The sequence below is a fragment of the Mustelus asterias genome, chromosome 11, assembly GCF_964213995.1.
Source record: "Mustelus asterias chromosome 11, sMusAst1.hap1.1, whole genome shotgun sequence".
In the NCBI taxonomy this organism is placed as follows: Eukaryota; Metazoa; Chordata; class Chondrichthyes; order Carcharhiniformes; family Triakidae; genus Mustelus; species Mustelus asterias.
The window spans coordinates 32,987,653-33,002,543 of NC_135811.1; the positions used below are offsets into that span (position 1 = coordinate 32,987,653).

Here is a 14,891-nt window from a genome sequence, read left to right on the forward strand (position 1 = left end):
GACCTCCAAAAACTCAGAGATGGAAGAGCAAATATGAAAGCAAGGCTCTGAGAAATGCAGTAATTGTAGGGGATTTTAATTTCCCCAATATTAACTGGGATAGTTTTAGCGTGAAAGGAATGGAGGGAACAGAATTCTTAAGGTGCATTCAGGAAAACCTTTTTAGCCAGTATGTATACAAGTCCAACAAGAGAGGGCACTTCTGGACTTAGTTTTAGGTAATGGAGCTGGGCAGGTGGAAGGAGTGGAACTGGAGGAGTATTTTGGTAGTACCAAAGCACCATAGAATCTCTACAGTGCAGAAGGAGGCCATTCGGTCCACCGAGTCTGCATCCACTCTGACAGAGCATCTTACCCAGGCCCACCCACTGTCCTATCCCCATAACACTGCACATTTACCATTTCTAATCTCCCTAACCTACACATCTTTGGACACTGTGGCAAGTTATCATTGCCAATCCAGCTAACCTGCACATCCTTGAATTGTGGAAGAAAACCGAAGCACCCAGAGGAAACCCACGCAGGCACGGGGAGAACATGCAAACACAAGGCCAGAACTGAACTCGGGTCTCTGGTGCTTAAAGGCAGCAGTGCTAACCACTATGCCACCGTGTTGCCCCAGTGATCCTAATTCAGTTAGTCTTAACATAATTATGGAAAAGGACAAAAATAAAACAGAAATTAAAGTTCGAAATTGTAGTGAGGCTAATTTTACTAAGCTGGGACGTGATTTAACAAAAGTGGATTGGAAATAGATATTTGAAGGTTTAAGTTTATTTATTAGCGGCACAAGTAAGCTTACATTAACATTGCAATGAAGTTACTGTGAAAATCCCCTTGTTGCCACACTCCAACACCTGTTCGGGTACACTGAGGGAGAATTTAGTATGGCCAATGCACCTAACCAGCATGTCTTTCGGACTGAGGGAGGAAACCGGAGCACCACACAGACACTGGGAGAATGTGCAGACTCCGCACAGGCTTCCCAAGCCGAGAATTAAATCTGGGTCCCCAGTGCTGTGAGGCAGCAGTGCTAACTACTGTGCCACCGTAAATCAGCAGGAGGCAAAGGGGAAATTCAAGGGGCTCAAGGTAAATATATTCCCACAAAGGGAAAGATTGGGATGGCCAAATATCAAGCCCCCTGGATGTCTAGGAGCTTACAGAGTAAGGTAAGGCAGAAAAACTTATGTTGGATACAAAGAACTCAATACCATAGAAAGCAGAGAGAAATATAGGAAGCTTAGGGGGTGAAATCAAAAAGGAAATTAGGAAAGCAAAGAGAGGGTATTAAATAAAGCAAAGCAAAATCAAGATAAAGCCAAAGATTTTTTATCAATACATGAAGGGTGAGAGGATAACCAAGGAAAGAGCAAGCCCCATATACCACCAAAAAACTAAGCTACGCTGGGGGCAGAAGATGTGGATAAAGTTCTTAATTAATACGTTGCATGTCTTCACAAAAGAGGGGGATGATGCAGGCATTCTAGTTAAGGAGGAGGAGTGTGAAGTATTGGATGTGATAAACACAGGAAGAGAGGAAGTGTTAATGGGATTAACATCCTTGAGAGTGGATAAATCACCAGTAGCCCAGGTAGTGAGACCTGGATACAGGTGTAGCGCTGGAGTATTGGAGCTTTGCTTATGTTGTATCTTTGTTTAAAAAGGCAGCAATGGGTAGGCTGAATAATTATGAGCCAGTCAATTTAATGTCTGTAATGGGCAAATTATTGGAATCAATTCCGAGAGACAAGATAAACTATCACACAGAAAGGTACAGAGTAATCAAGGACAGTCAGCACGGATTTGTGAAGGGAAGGTCTTGTCTGACTAACTTGACTGAATTTTTTGAGGAAGTAACAAGGATAACTGACGCCAGCAGTACATTTGAAGTTGTCTGCATGGGTTTTAACAAGGCTCTTGACAAGGTCTCACAGAAGACTGGTTAAAAAATTAAAAGCCCAAGGGATTGAGGAGAATGTAGCAAGTTGGATACAAAATGGGCCCAGGAAACAAAGGGTAGTGGATGATGTGTAATATTGCAACTGGAAGACTGTTTCAGTGGGGTTCCACAGATCTCAGTACTAAGTCCCCTGCTTTTTCATACAATCATAGAATCCCTCGGATTTTGGGTTAATTCAGTGGAAAGTAGTTCTTCTTTTGGCAATCTGAATTTACCACAAACTTAAACAGTTTTGACCTGCTAAAATGGTTGGCTTCCCAGCGTTTATGACAAGCGATTCTGTGAAGTAAAATATTCCATAACAAACCCAAATTTGTACACGTACCAACACATGTTAAACTTTCCTGTTTGACTCTAGTAATGATACTTTAATAGTCCCAATGTGTCCTGAACACCCCGTTTGGATTAATGAAGGGACTCCATTCAAAGTGGTTTCAACCTCCACATAGAATCCCTACAATGCAGGAGGCCATTCGGCCCACTGAGCCTGCACCGACAACAATCCCACCCAGGCCCTATCCTCATAACCCCACGTATTTACCCTACTAATCCTCCTGACACTGAGGGGCAATTTAGCATGGCCAATCAAAGCCAATCTTTGGACTGTGGGAGGAAACAGGAGCACCCGGAGATAAACCCATGCAGACACAGGGAGAAAATGCAAACTCCGCAGTCACCTGAGGCTGGAATTGAACCCGGGTCCCTGGCGCTGTGAGGCAGCAGTGCTAACCACTGTGCTACTGTGGCGATTTGGACATAAATGTAAGGGGAATGATCAAGAAGTTTTCAGACACACAAAAATTGTCCATGTGGTTGATGGTGAAGAGGACAGCTGTAGACTGCAGGAAGCTATCAATGGACTAATCAGGTGAGCAGAAAGGTGGCAAGTAGAACTCCATCTGGAGAAGTGGGAGGTAAAACATTTGAGAAAGGTCAAACAACACACAATAAACAGGAGGATACTGGGAGGTGAGGGACAGGGGAGTCACAGATCCCTGAAGGTAGCAGGTCAGATTGATAAGAAGGCATATGGAATCCTTTCCTTTATTAGCTGAGGCATAGAACAGGCTGGAACTATGTAAAACATTAGTTAGGCCACAACTTGAGTACTGTGTGTGGTTCTAGTCACCTCATTACAGAAAGAGTATAATTGCATTTGGGAGGGTGTACAAGAGGTTTACAAGGATGTTGCCAGGACTAGGAACTTGCAGCTATGAGGAAAGGTTGGATAGGCTGGGGATATTCTCAATGGAACAGAGGGGGGCTGAGAATAGATTTGATTGAGTTGTACAAAATTGTGAGGAGCCTGGATTGAGTGTATGGTCAGGGCCTATTTACCTGAATAGAGTAGTTAGTAACTAGGGGTCATAGATTTAAATTGATTTGTAGGAAGATTAGAGGAGAGATGAGGAAAGCCTTTTTCACCCAGAGGTCGGTAGGGATCCGGAACTCACTGCCAGAAAAGGCTATTAGAGGCAGGAACCCGCCACATTTAAAAGGTGCCTGGATGTGCACGAGAAGGGCAGTAACCTGCAGGGCTATGGGCCAAATGCTGCAAAGTGGGATCAGGCAGATGGTTTGTTTTTTTGGCTGGTGTAGCCAGAATGGGCCAAGAGGCCTCCTTCTGCACTGTAAACTTTCAATAATTCTATAAAAGAAAAATCAGCCATCCAACCATCACTTCATCCTCATTCACTTTCCATGCCGTACTTCAATGCTCCTCACCCACCATGACAACCTATGTCCATCAACCCACCCCAAAGGCCCTTTATAGCCCCTATGCCAACTCATGCCAACCCATGTCCCTCTTACTCACCTCCCTTTGCCCTCACACCCTCCATGCCAACTCACCCAGCATTCACCATGGGCAGACTCAACATCCAAGCTGAGATTAAATAAAATGAAGTTTTAAGTTCCCAATGAAGGCATGGGGGGGGATTTTCTGGCCACCCCATGTCATTTCCTATGGTGGGAGGAAGTGCACCGCTTGTTGGCAGAGGGATCTGATGGTCCCATTGACTGCATCCTACACTGCTGGGAAACCCACTGTGGGGGAGCACCATCGGCAGATCCAGAAAGATCCCACTGGCGTGAACAGCTGGAGAATTCAGGTAATGGTTTTTAAATATTCTTATTCATAAAAACCCATTCACCACATTTACTTTTCTTTAGCAACATGTTATCTTTCAAAAACAAACATTTCATTCAAGTGCAAATATTTGTATTCATAGCTCCACAAAGACTTTATACCCAATCAAACTCTGAACTTACAGGCACCCCACTGTGATAATGACAGGTTGTGAAATCAGTCATGCAGCACAAATCCTATAATGATAACCCTCAGGAATTTGTCATCAGACAGAATGAAGTAGCAAGCAGTGTTTTTTTTTAACTGAAATATGTTTTGTTTTTTAAAAAAATTCAAAGAACTGGAAATTGAAATCCTTTACAACTTGACCATTCCAAATAGTTTGACAGTTCCAATGAAGTTTAAACCTCTTGATAGTTTCAATCAGCTTATCCACTTTTTACACACAATCATGTCTAATTTTAACAATCCCAAAGGGCATCTAACCTCTCCAAAAGTGTAGCCCACCTCTCCATATAATTCTGGCAGCTTTAGACCTTCTCCTGAAAAGTATCCGGCCCCAAGTCGTGCTGTGGCCATTCCACTAGCGAAAACTGGAGCTGTTTGAAGGCAGCTACACTTCGAAATGTGCAGCTTCCTCTGTGAAGCACGGGTGTCCAACACCATCCTCGTTCCCCCAAACAAAATTGATGGACGCCGTGACCGGGGCAGAACTTCCTGAATCATGCCCCTGACACCATACTGGCTACGTGCAGGCGATCTCGGTATGTACGAAAATTCGGAGCATGGGTCCTGCCGCTATATCTGACATGTCTTAAAAAAGAGACAATTTTTCCTCAGCAAAGAGGAAGCTGAATGTGAGCAGTCGTGTGAAAATGTTTTCAGGCTCTTGTCTTTCAGACACTGTTGGAATTACGGTCTGGTCTAAGGGTGGGTGATGTGGGATGCATTCTTTTGAAGAGAAGTTGGAAAGTAGATGGTGAGTCTCTGCATTTGGCTCACAGCAACTTGAAACGATTCAAAAGGCAAAATTCCCAAGTTGGCAGACTCGCTGTCTCCCACAGATCTAAATATTGCAAAGTGCCTTTTGGCTATTTGGATTCACTTTGAGGATGACTTCAGGCAATATGTGCTTGGTGGTGGTAGAATGGCATCAACAGGTTTCATCTATTTACTTTAGTAATAAAATAGCTTATGCAACAAACCAAACATGTGGCCATCGTGTGAATAACAAAATTCTCAAGAGAAGTATGATGATTAAACAGTCTGATTCACACAGGCCTACATAGCATACATCTGTCAGAAACCACTGGGGTTGGACAAGGTCAAGTCATTATTCTGTTTATATATTTCCAAAATGCATCTCCAGGTCTCACAAAAAATGAGGAAAATAATCTACGCAAATCACAGTTCGTCATACCCAGGACCATCATGATGCAATTATTTTCATAAGATCCTGAATTGTTTTTAATGAAATTAAGGGGATTTATTTTCAATCAAAAATTATTAAAGTATATTCCTTTGCCTTACACAAATCAAGTAAAACCAGAAAAGTCCATGTAAAAATATTTTAATATCAGCAGTGGCTTGGATATGATTATATATCTACTTTTATAGTGGTGGTGCTGTACTCCGCCAATTTCTACCAGGACAGGAGGAGGAGGTTACGGATTTTCATAGAATCCGTACAGTGCAGAAAGAAGTCATTCAGCCCATCGAGCCTGCACCAACAACAATCCCACCCAGACCCTACCCTCGTGACCCCACGCATTTAACCTGTTAATCCCCTTGACACTAGGGGGCAATTTAGCATGACCAATCAATCTAATCCGCACATCTTTGAAGTGTGGGAGGAAACCGGAGCACCAGGAGGAAACCCACGCAGACACGGGGAGAATGTGCAAACTCCAACATAGACAGTCACCCGAGGTTGGATTTGAACCCAGGTCCCTGGAGCTGTGAGGCAGCAATGCTAACCACTGTGCCACCATTGATCATGGGAGTGAAGAACAGCTCTATTAATGATACTTGCATGTGTTGAGAAGGGGCAGGAATACAGGTTTAGTGACACTGTAATATTACTGTGGCTTTCCATATTGGTAAGAGTTTTAACAACACTAGGTTAAAGTCTTTAACCTGGTGTTGTTAAAACTCTTACTGTGTTCACCCCAGTCCAACGCCGGCATCTCCACATCATGATTTCCATATTGATACAGATATTGGGTGTAACTATGTGACAATAAAGACCCAGGAATTTTACCGGCACGCCCACCCCGATTTCGGGGATGGGCGAGGCTTGGAGAATGGCATTCTCTGATGGCCTCGGGCAGGATCGTACAAACCTCGGACGGACGTGCCGGTAAAATTCCACAACCTGTATGCTAACTTTGTCAGTTGCTTTGTGGACCCATTTGAAAGAGATTGTGGAGAAAATCTGTGCTGTAGAAATCATTGCTTTAGAATCTAAAAACAACTGGTCAGAACTTAATAGCAAAAAGGAGGCTATGGTGGTTATTGGAATATGTTACTCTGGGTAACATATTCCAAGATCAAAAGGATGGCTGAGCTGAAGGAGGAAACAGTGGTTAGTCAGAGACAATGATGGAGACTCGAGCCCATGGAATGCAAAACAGCTCAGCCCTTTTGTATTGACGACAGCCCTGAATGCATTGGACTGAATAAAACATCAAAACCCATCAGACATGTTCTGGATTTCAGTTTGCACTGCTTTCCTTGTTCTACAACCAGTCAAATCTATTTGTACAGCGTTCAGCAATTAATAAGGACATGTGACAAGAACACAGATACATGTCACAGAATGCGATAAAAATCATTTATAGGGAACCCAATATACAGCAAACAAAAGTGACTTTCAAACAGTGCTTCACAGCAACCACAATGTGATGCTAAGGGTTCGATTCTCCGACCTTGCCTGCAGCCGGGATTCTCCAGTCCCGCTGCAGTGAACGGAGATTTGGCTGAGCGCCAAATTCTCCATTCCGGCTGGCAGCGGCGACGGGTCATGAACGGCCAGAGAATTCCGGCCCCTTTCCTAAAAAAAAACAATGCGCGGTGGAAAGATTTAAGTGTCCATGAAATTCTGTGGCAAATGTGATGTATATCGGGTACGCATACCAGAATGATCACTTGTGGGTCAGGACAAAGCAAAGGGAGTTCATGGGGTTAACCAGATCTGATTAAAACAGGAACCTTGTTAATATCCCTCAGGCTGGCCAGTCCCATGATTTTTTTTAAATTCACTTGTGTGGGACACAGATATCACTGGCCAGAATTTATTGCCCATCCCTAATCGCCCTGGAGAAAGTGCTGCTAAGCTGCCTTCTTGAACCACTGCAATCCATGTGGGGTAGGTACACCCACAGTGCTGTTAGGGAAGGAGTTCCCGGATTTTGCCCCAGTGACAGTGAAGGAATGGCTGATATATTTTGAAGTCAGGTGGCGGTGTTCCCATGCATCTGCTGCCCTTGTCCTTCTAGGTCATGGGTTTAGGAGGCGCTGTCTAAGGAGCTTTGTTAAGTTCCTGCAGATCATTGTAATGACATCTTACTGCAACCACCCATCTGAAGTTAAGAATTATAGTGATTGTGAGGAAGCTGGAAACCTTAAAATTTAAAATGTTGACGGTTACAAGCAGGCATTCATCTGGCAACCAGAACCCCTGAAAGCATTTGGATCAGAGATGTCCCACACTGAAGAAATTTGGCAAAAATAAGAATTTTGCATTTAAATCCTGCTCACTTTAACTACAAGCTCAATCACAAAGTGCCAAAAACATTTGTCCTCAGGGCTCTGTAGGGTTGGAAACCAGGTTTTCCAATGCAGTCCTAATTACAACAGTTCTCATCCCTCAGAGCATTTGATGTTTTTCAAATGTACATGGGTTAAATATCATACACTTTAGTTTTTTTAACCTTTGGAATTTTTAAACAAAGCACGGAGAAATTTAACATTCCACAAATATAAAATCAGCCAAAAGGGTTGTTCAGCTGTAACTATGATTTGGTATGCTGTTACAAGCCCAGTTACACGTCATTCAATAAGGCTTAACATTTTCATGCGGAAAAGAGGAAGTTCACAGCAACTCCGTGATTTCTAATTGATTTCCATCTGCTAGGACTACAGCAGTGTGTCCTGTGGAGAAACAGGGAGACACTGACAGCAACTTCTGGATTGCTGTGTTTAATTGTGCATGTGTTTAATTGTGCAAGCTCGTTAGGCAGATCGTGCCTTACGAGCCTGGTGGAGTTCTTCGAAAATGTGACTAAACACATTGACGAAGGGAAAGCGGTAGATGTGGTTTATATGGATCTTAGCAAGGCGTTCGATAAGGTCCCCCATGCAAGGCTTCTAGAAAAAGTGAGAGGGCATGGGATCCAAGGGCCTGCTGCCCTGTGGATCCAGAACTGGCTTGCCCAAAGGAGGCAGAGAGTGTGTATAGATGGGTCTCTTTTTAAATGGAGGTCGGTCACCAGTGGTGTGCCCCAGGGATCTGTTCTGGGACCCTTGCTGTTTGTCATTTTCATAAATGACCTGGATGTGGAAGTGGAGGGATGGGTTGGTAAGTTTGCTGACGACACGAAGGTTGGTGGGGTTGTGGATAGTCTGGAGGGATGTCAGAAGTTACAGAGGGACATAGATAGGATGAAAGACTGGGCGGAGAAGTGGCAGATGGACTTCAACCCAGATAAATGCATAGTGGTCCATTTTGGCAGGTCAAATGGGATGAAGGAGTACAATATAAAGGGAAAGACTCTTAGTACTGTGGAGGATCAGAAGGACCTTGGGGTCCGGGTCCATAGGACTCTAAAATCGGCCCTGCAGGTGGAGGAGGTGGTTAAGAAGGCATATGGTGTGCTGGCCTTTATTAATCGAGGGATTGAGTTTAGGAGTCTGGGGATAATGATGCAGCTATATCAGACCCTCGTCAGACCCCACTTGGAGTACTGTGCTCAGTTCTGGTCGCCTCATTACAGGAAGGATGTGGAAAAGATTGAAAGGGTGCAGAGGAGATTTACAAGGATGTTGCCTGGGTTGAGTGGCATGCCTTATGAGGATAGGCTGAGGGAGCTCGGTCTTTTCTCCTTGGAGAGACGTAGGATGAGAGGAGACCTAATAGAGGTACATAAGATGTTGAGAGGCATAGATCGGGTGGACTCTCAGAGGCTTTTTCCCAGGGTGGAAATGGCTGCTACGAGAGGACACAGGTTTAAGGTGCTGGGGGGTAGGTACAGGGGAAATGTTAGGGGGAAGTTTTTCACACAGAGGGTGGTGGATGAGTGGAATCGGCTGCCGTCAGTGGTGGTGGAGGCAAACTCAATAGGGTCTTTTAAGAGACTCCTGGATGAGTACATGGGACTTAAGGTAGGGATATGTTCGGCACAACTTGTGGGGCCGAAGGGCCTGTTTTGTGCTGTAGTTTTCTATGTTTCTATGTATGGATGTCAGAAGTTGCTCACACTTTCACAGTGTAATTACAGTGAATGCTGACAGATTCACCAGCATTGTGACAGCAAATTCAGGCAAATGAATCTGCATTCTTCCGAGACAGCTAGCTTTAGATCAAATAGATTATTCTCCTCGAGTCCTGGCCAATTCCACACAAACGCCTTATGGCATGTTATGTTGAATTCTGGTCACCATACTTTTAGGAAGGATGTGATTGGCTGCGAGAGGATGCAGAGGGATTTTAGCTTCAAGGTTAGGTTGGGACATGGGACAGAGGCAATTGAGGGGAGGTTTGATAGAGGTGTACAAGTTTAGATAATGTGGACACAGAAAAGTTGTTCCTACTAGCTGATGGTAAAACAACTAAGGGATATAGATTTAAGCTTTTGGACAAGAGATGCAATGTGAATGAGAGGAAAAATCTTTTTTTTTTTAAACACAGCGATTGGTAATGGGATGGAACTCGCTGTCTACAAGGTGGTGGTGATGGAGACAATCAATGATTTCAGAAGGAAATTGAAGAGGATGCAGGGATAAAGTGGGGGATGGGACTGACTGGATTGCTTTGCAGAGAGCCAGCATGTTTTCAATGGGCTGAGCATCCTCTATCCAAGCCATATTGACACCATAACTCTATGGCTAACTATAACAATGGAATGATTTTAAAATAAAAGGCAAACCATAAGCCAGTATCTTTAGTAAGGCTTGAAGGAGCACTAATTGAATGCTTCCCAGAGCTTCAATAGCTCCAAGGGCGAGCGAGTCACCTGACACTTCCACCACCACCCCCTATAAAATTTCAGACAGGTCAGAGGGTGCGTGTAGATAGTGGTAGGCCACTCATGGGATTTTATGAGACCCCCCCTCCCCTGCCTTCTGATCCACTGGCAGGGGAGGGTAAAATCCAGTTCCACGCAAAACTCAGAAAGTGCACTTTATCCTGGACAAACACAGATGAATATACACTTCACAACTGTAAATGATTCATTAAGACACGTGAACAAGAAAAATGTTGGAAAAAGATGTGCCTCAACAACTCACATACGACTGTAATATGCCCCTCTCCCATGTTATACACTACCCAAATAAAAACAGAAAGGCGTGCATTAGAACAAGGAGTCCAAATGAGTCGCTGTAAAGCACTCAAAGTAATTGGCACAACACGGAAAGGATACAGTGAGAGACAATCATACTGTATATAGTTTAGTAGCTCTCATTTTTACCGCATAGGGTAGGATCATTACACAGAACTAACATGGCCAACAACCTCAGCCCAGCTTGTATAGTTTATGGAACCGCTGCTTTGCAAAATAAAACAAGTAGAAGGAGAGATGTGGACGGATGATGCTTGCAGCAAGGTGCTAAACGTAGCTTTACCAGCAATCATGCCGGGGATCTATATTATTGTATGTGATGTTTGTGGAATCCAGTTCACTCCTAACAGCGAACGGTAATATTTAATGTCACGGTAGGTGAAGCTTTTAAACATTTGTTGCTGACAGCTTCAAACATCTGTCACAAATGTTAACTTTTATGAACAAAGAACAATACAGCACAGGAACAGGCCCTTCGGCCCTCCAAGCCCGCGCCGCTCCCTGGTCCAAACTAGACCATTCTTTTGTATCCCTCCATTCCCACTCCGTTCATATGGCTGTCTAGATAAGTCTTAAACGTTCCCAGTGTGTCCGCCTCCACCACCTTGCCTGGCAGCGCATTCCAGGCCCCCACCACCCTCTGTGTAAAATATGTCTGTCTGATATCTGTGTTAAACCTCCCCCCCCTTCACCTTGAACCTATGACCCCTCGTGAACGTCACCACCGACCTGGGGAAAAGCTTCCCACCGTTCACCCTATCTATGCCTTTCATAATTTTATACACCTCTATTAAGTCTCCCCTCATCCTCCATCTTTCCAGGGAGAACAACCCCAGTTTACCCAATCTCTCCTCATAACTAAGCCCCTCCATACCAGGTACCAGGAAGTTCTGTTCTATGATCCACTAAAAATGGTATTAGAATCTTCCAGTACATGGTGTGAGGCATGAAATGGTAATACCTTTGGTTACACTAAAATGCCAAAAGAGGTTCTAGTTAGCATTAGATCACTGCATTGAAATCATTGTATGTTAACCACGTATACCACATTTCGTGCTGTCACTGTGCATTTGCTGCCCTTTGCAAATAGCATTGTCACCTATATTATTAATCTTTTTATATAAGCACTGGAGTTGAAGAGACTCAAACATATTGCTCAGTGCCTTTCAGTATCTAAGTTTCAATGATCATCGTAACATGTTGATAAGTATTCAGTAACTGCAGAAAGGTCAGCACACAATTGATTACACGACAATGCTGCCCATTTCTGTTCGCAGTGATAAGAGAGCAATTGGTTTCCAAAGGGGTTCCTCGGGAATCTCCAAGTGCCTTACACCATAGATATCGATTAAAACCTATTTAGTGTGAACCTGAAAATCCCACTGAGTAACTAACCTTAACTCAATTGTTGTGAACATGAGTCACACATAAAGAGTGAGCCAATTCACTGCAAGATCTGCACGCAAACATAATTACTACTTTATATACAGATAAGTAATCAGCACAAGTATATTGTCCTGTAAACCACACCTCTATTGCTGAACTTCCAATCATTTTATTCCTTTAATGCCATCTTAATGAAATTAACTTTATTTGCTACGAAGTAAGAAATATTTCTGCCCGGCAAGACTTTGGACATATCGGAAAATGCTGCTTCCAAATGGATTTTCTGATTTTTAAAAGACATTTGTGATGCAGTGATGACATTTAAACTGCAGTGAAAATGTACTGGATAGTTTCCCCAATAGCTTAGTAAATAAACGTACCACTTTCAATGCAGTTAAAGTGCCACACTCAGTCTTAGTGACCCCTAGAGGGAAAAGCAGGGCAATGTATAGCATCCTCTGACTCCCTCCAACCTTCCCTTAACCCACGCCACCCACCTCACCACAACCACTATCCATAGTCAAGTAACCTTCTTACTGCCGATACTAACTTTAATTAAATGGGCGAGATGCTAATGGGTAGCAAGCAGCAGCTCTAGGTTCATATCGCAGCGTGAAACAACAGCAGAAAAGGAAAAAATTGGAAAGTGCAAAGTGTGCTGGAAAACAAAGAGGTTCATATTAAAACCATCAAATCATAGAAAGTGGTGAATTTTGCTGTGTTTTCTGAACAGCAATCAATTGTCTAATAACTTAGCAATCCTTCCACTGTCCAAAATATTCCTTAGAACTGCAGTAACAGCAAACAGGTAGTAAATGCCACCAAATACAATGGGGATATCTTTCCATGACTTTAAAAGGACTTCGGCCAATTCCTAGAATGCTTTATGGAATTGGATAGGAGCCTCAAAGATATAGGAGAAAATTTTCCAGTCCCGCCCATCATGGGAATCGTCTCAAGTGGGATGGAACATTCGACTGACCGTTTAAAGGTTTGCTGACCTCAGCAGGAATTTCCATCTTGGGGCAGGCGTGACTGGAACATCCCACCCTTAGTGTGCTGTGCTGCTCTAGATCCCCTGAAGCTTTATTTACTTAGCCTGGTATAGGAACGATATGCAGCTTCTGTGATGTGTAACATCTACAAGATGTTCTGCGGCACGGTAGCACAGTGGTTAGCACTGCTGCTTCACAGCTCCAGGGACCTGGGTTCGATTCCCGGCTTGGGTCACTGTCTGTGTGGAGTTTGCACTTTCTCCTCGTGTCTGCATGGGTTTCCTCCGGGTGCTCCGGTTTCTTCCCACAGTCCAAAGATGTGCGGGTTAGGTTGATTGGCCAAGGTAAAATTGCCCTTAGTGTCCTGGGATGCGTAGGTTAGAGGGATTAGTGGGCAAATATGTAGGGATATGGGGGTAGGGCCTGGGTGGGATTGTGGTCAGTGCTGACTCGATGGGCCGAATGGCCTCTTTCTATGCTGTAGGGATTCTAAGATTCTAAGAACTCATCTTTCCCCTTTCCTGACATCATTTTGAATTTAGCTCCGAGTCAAATGGATCAACAAAGCAACAAGCAAATTGAAGTAGCTAATCACATTAAAGCATTCTCACAGACAGCAAAGCAGGAAACAAAAATCACTGAAGGCCTTCATTTTTAATTTAAATTGTACAGATTGCAAAATAAATGATTGAGATATGCAGGTGCATTGTTAGAGGTTATGTCAATAAATGTTTTAGAACTAATTCTGAAATTAACTAGATTTTTAAAATCATTTCATAAATAAAATGTTTCACAGTAATTATGCAATTGGTCCATCATTAAAAACCCAGTTACAGCCCATTCACCAAGGGGTAAATTTTTCAAGGGTTTTTACAGCAAGTAGCATTGAGACTAAGATGGAGAGCACAAAGTGGAAGCTCTTATCTGCTCAGTGATTTCTAATTGTTTGTAGTCTGGAGAAACTTCAAAAATGCACCTGATGAGAGAAGCAGAGAATCCCTGAAGCAACGTCTGGATTTCCATGTTGAACTGCACATGTGTAGGCACTAGGAGTTGCTGTCAGTTTCAGAAAAGTAATGATAGCAAATGCTGAGATTTTTGCTATCATTACTACAGCATAATACACGTCAATGTGTTTATATCCTCATGTAAATATAGGGTAGTATATACATCAGTATGATTTATGGTCCATTGACACTTATTATTTTTGTACGTTAGAGGGAAAGGGAGTTGAAAATGGATGTCAGTCTAAGTCATAGAGATTTACAGCATGGAAACAGGCCCTTTGGCCCAATTTGTCCATGCCGCCCAGTTTTTAATCACTAAGCTAGTCCCAATTGCCCACGTTTGGCCCATATTCCTCTATATCCATCTTACCAAAGTAACTGTCTAAATGCTTGATGTGGATATGCAGGCGTTGGACTGGGGCGGGCACAGTAAGAGGTCTCACAACACCAGGTTAAAGGCCAACGGGTTTATTTGGTATCAAGAGCTTTCGGAGCACTACTCCTTCAGGAGCTCACCTGATGAAGGTGAGAAGGTGAGTAGGTGAGTAGATGAGAAGGTGATGAAGTGGAACTCACCTGATGAAGCAGCAACGCTCCAAAAGCTCGTGATACCAAATAAACCTGTTGGACTTTAACTAAATGCTTTTTTAAAAAGACAAAATTGTACCCCGCCTCTACTCCTGCCTCTGGCAGCTCGTTCCAGACGCTCACCACCCTGTGTGTGAAAAAATTGCCCCTCTGGACCCTTTTGTATCTCTCCCCTCTCATTATGCCCTCTAGTTTTAGACTCCCCTGCCTTTGGGAAAAGGTGTTGATTATCTACCTTATCTACGCCCCTCATTATTTTATAGACCTCTATAAGATCACCCTGAAGTCTCCTACACTCCAGGG

General features: G+C 43.5%; 1 protein-coding gene across 2 annotated transcripts in view; it reads right to left on the reverse strand.

The window, feature by feature from the left end:
- The window catches only part of fam53b (family with sequence similarity 53 member B), a 130,021-nt gene that overhangs the window by 43,026 nt on the left and 72,104 nt on the right, over positions 1-14,891 (reverse strand). The window lies entirely within an intron of this gene.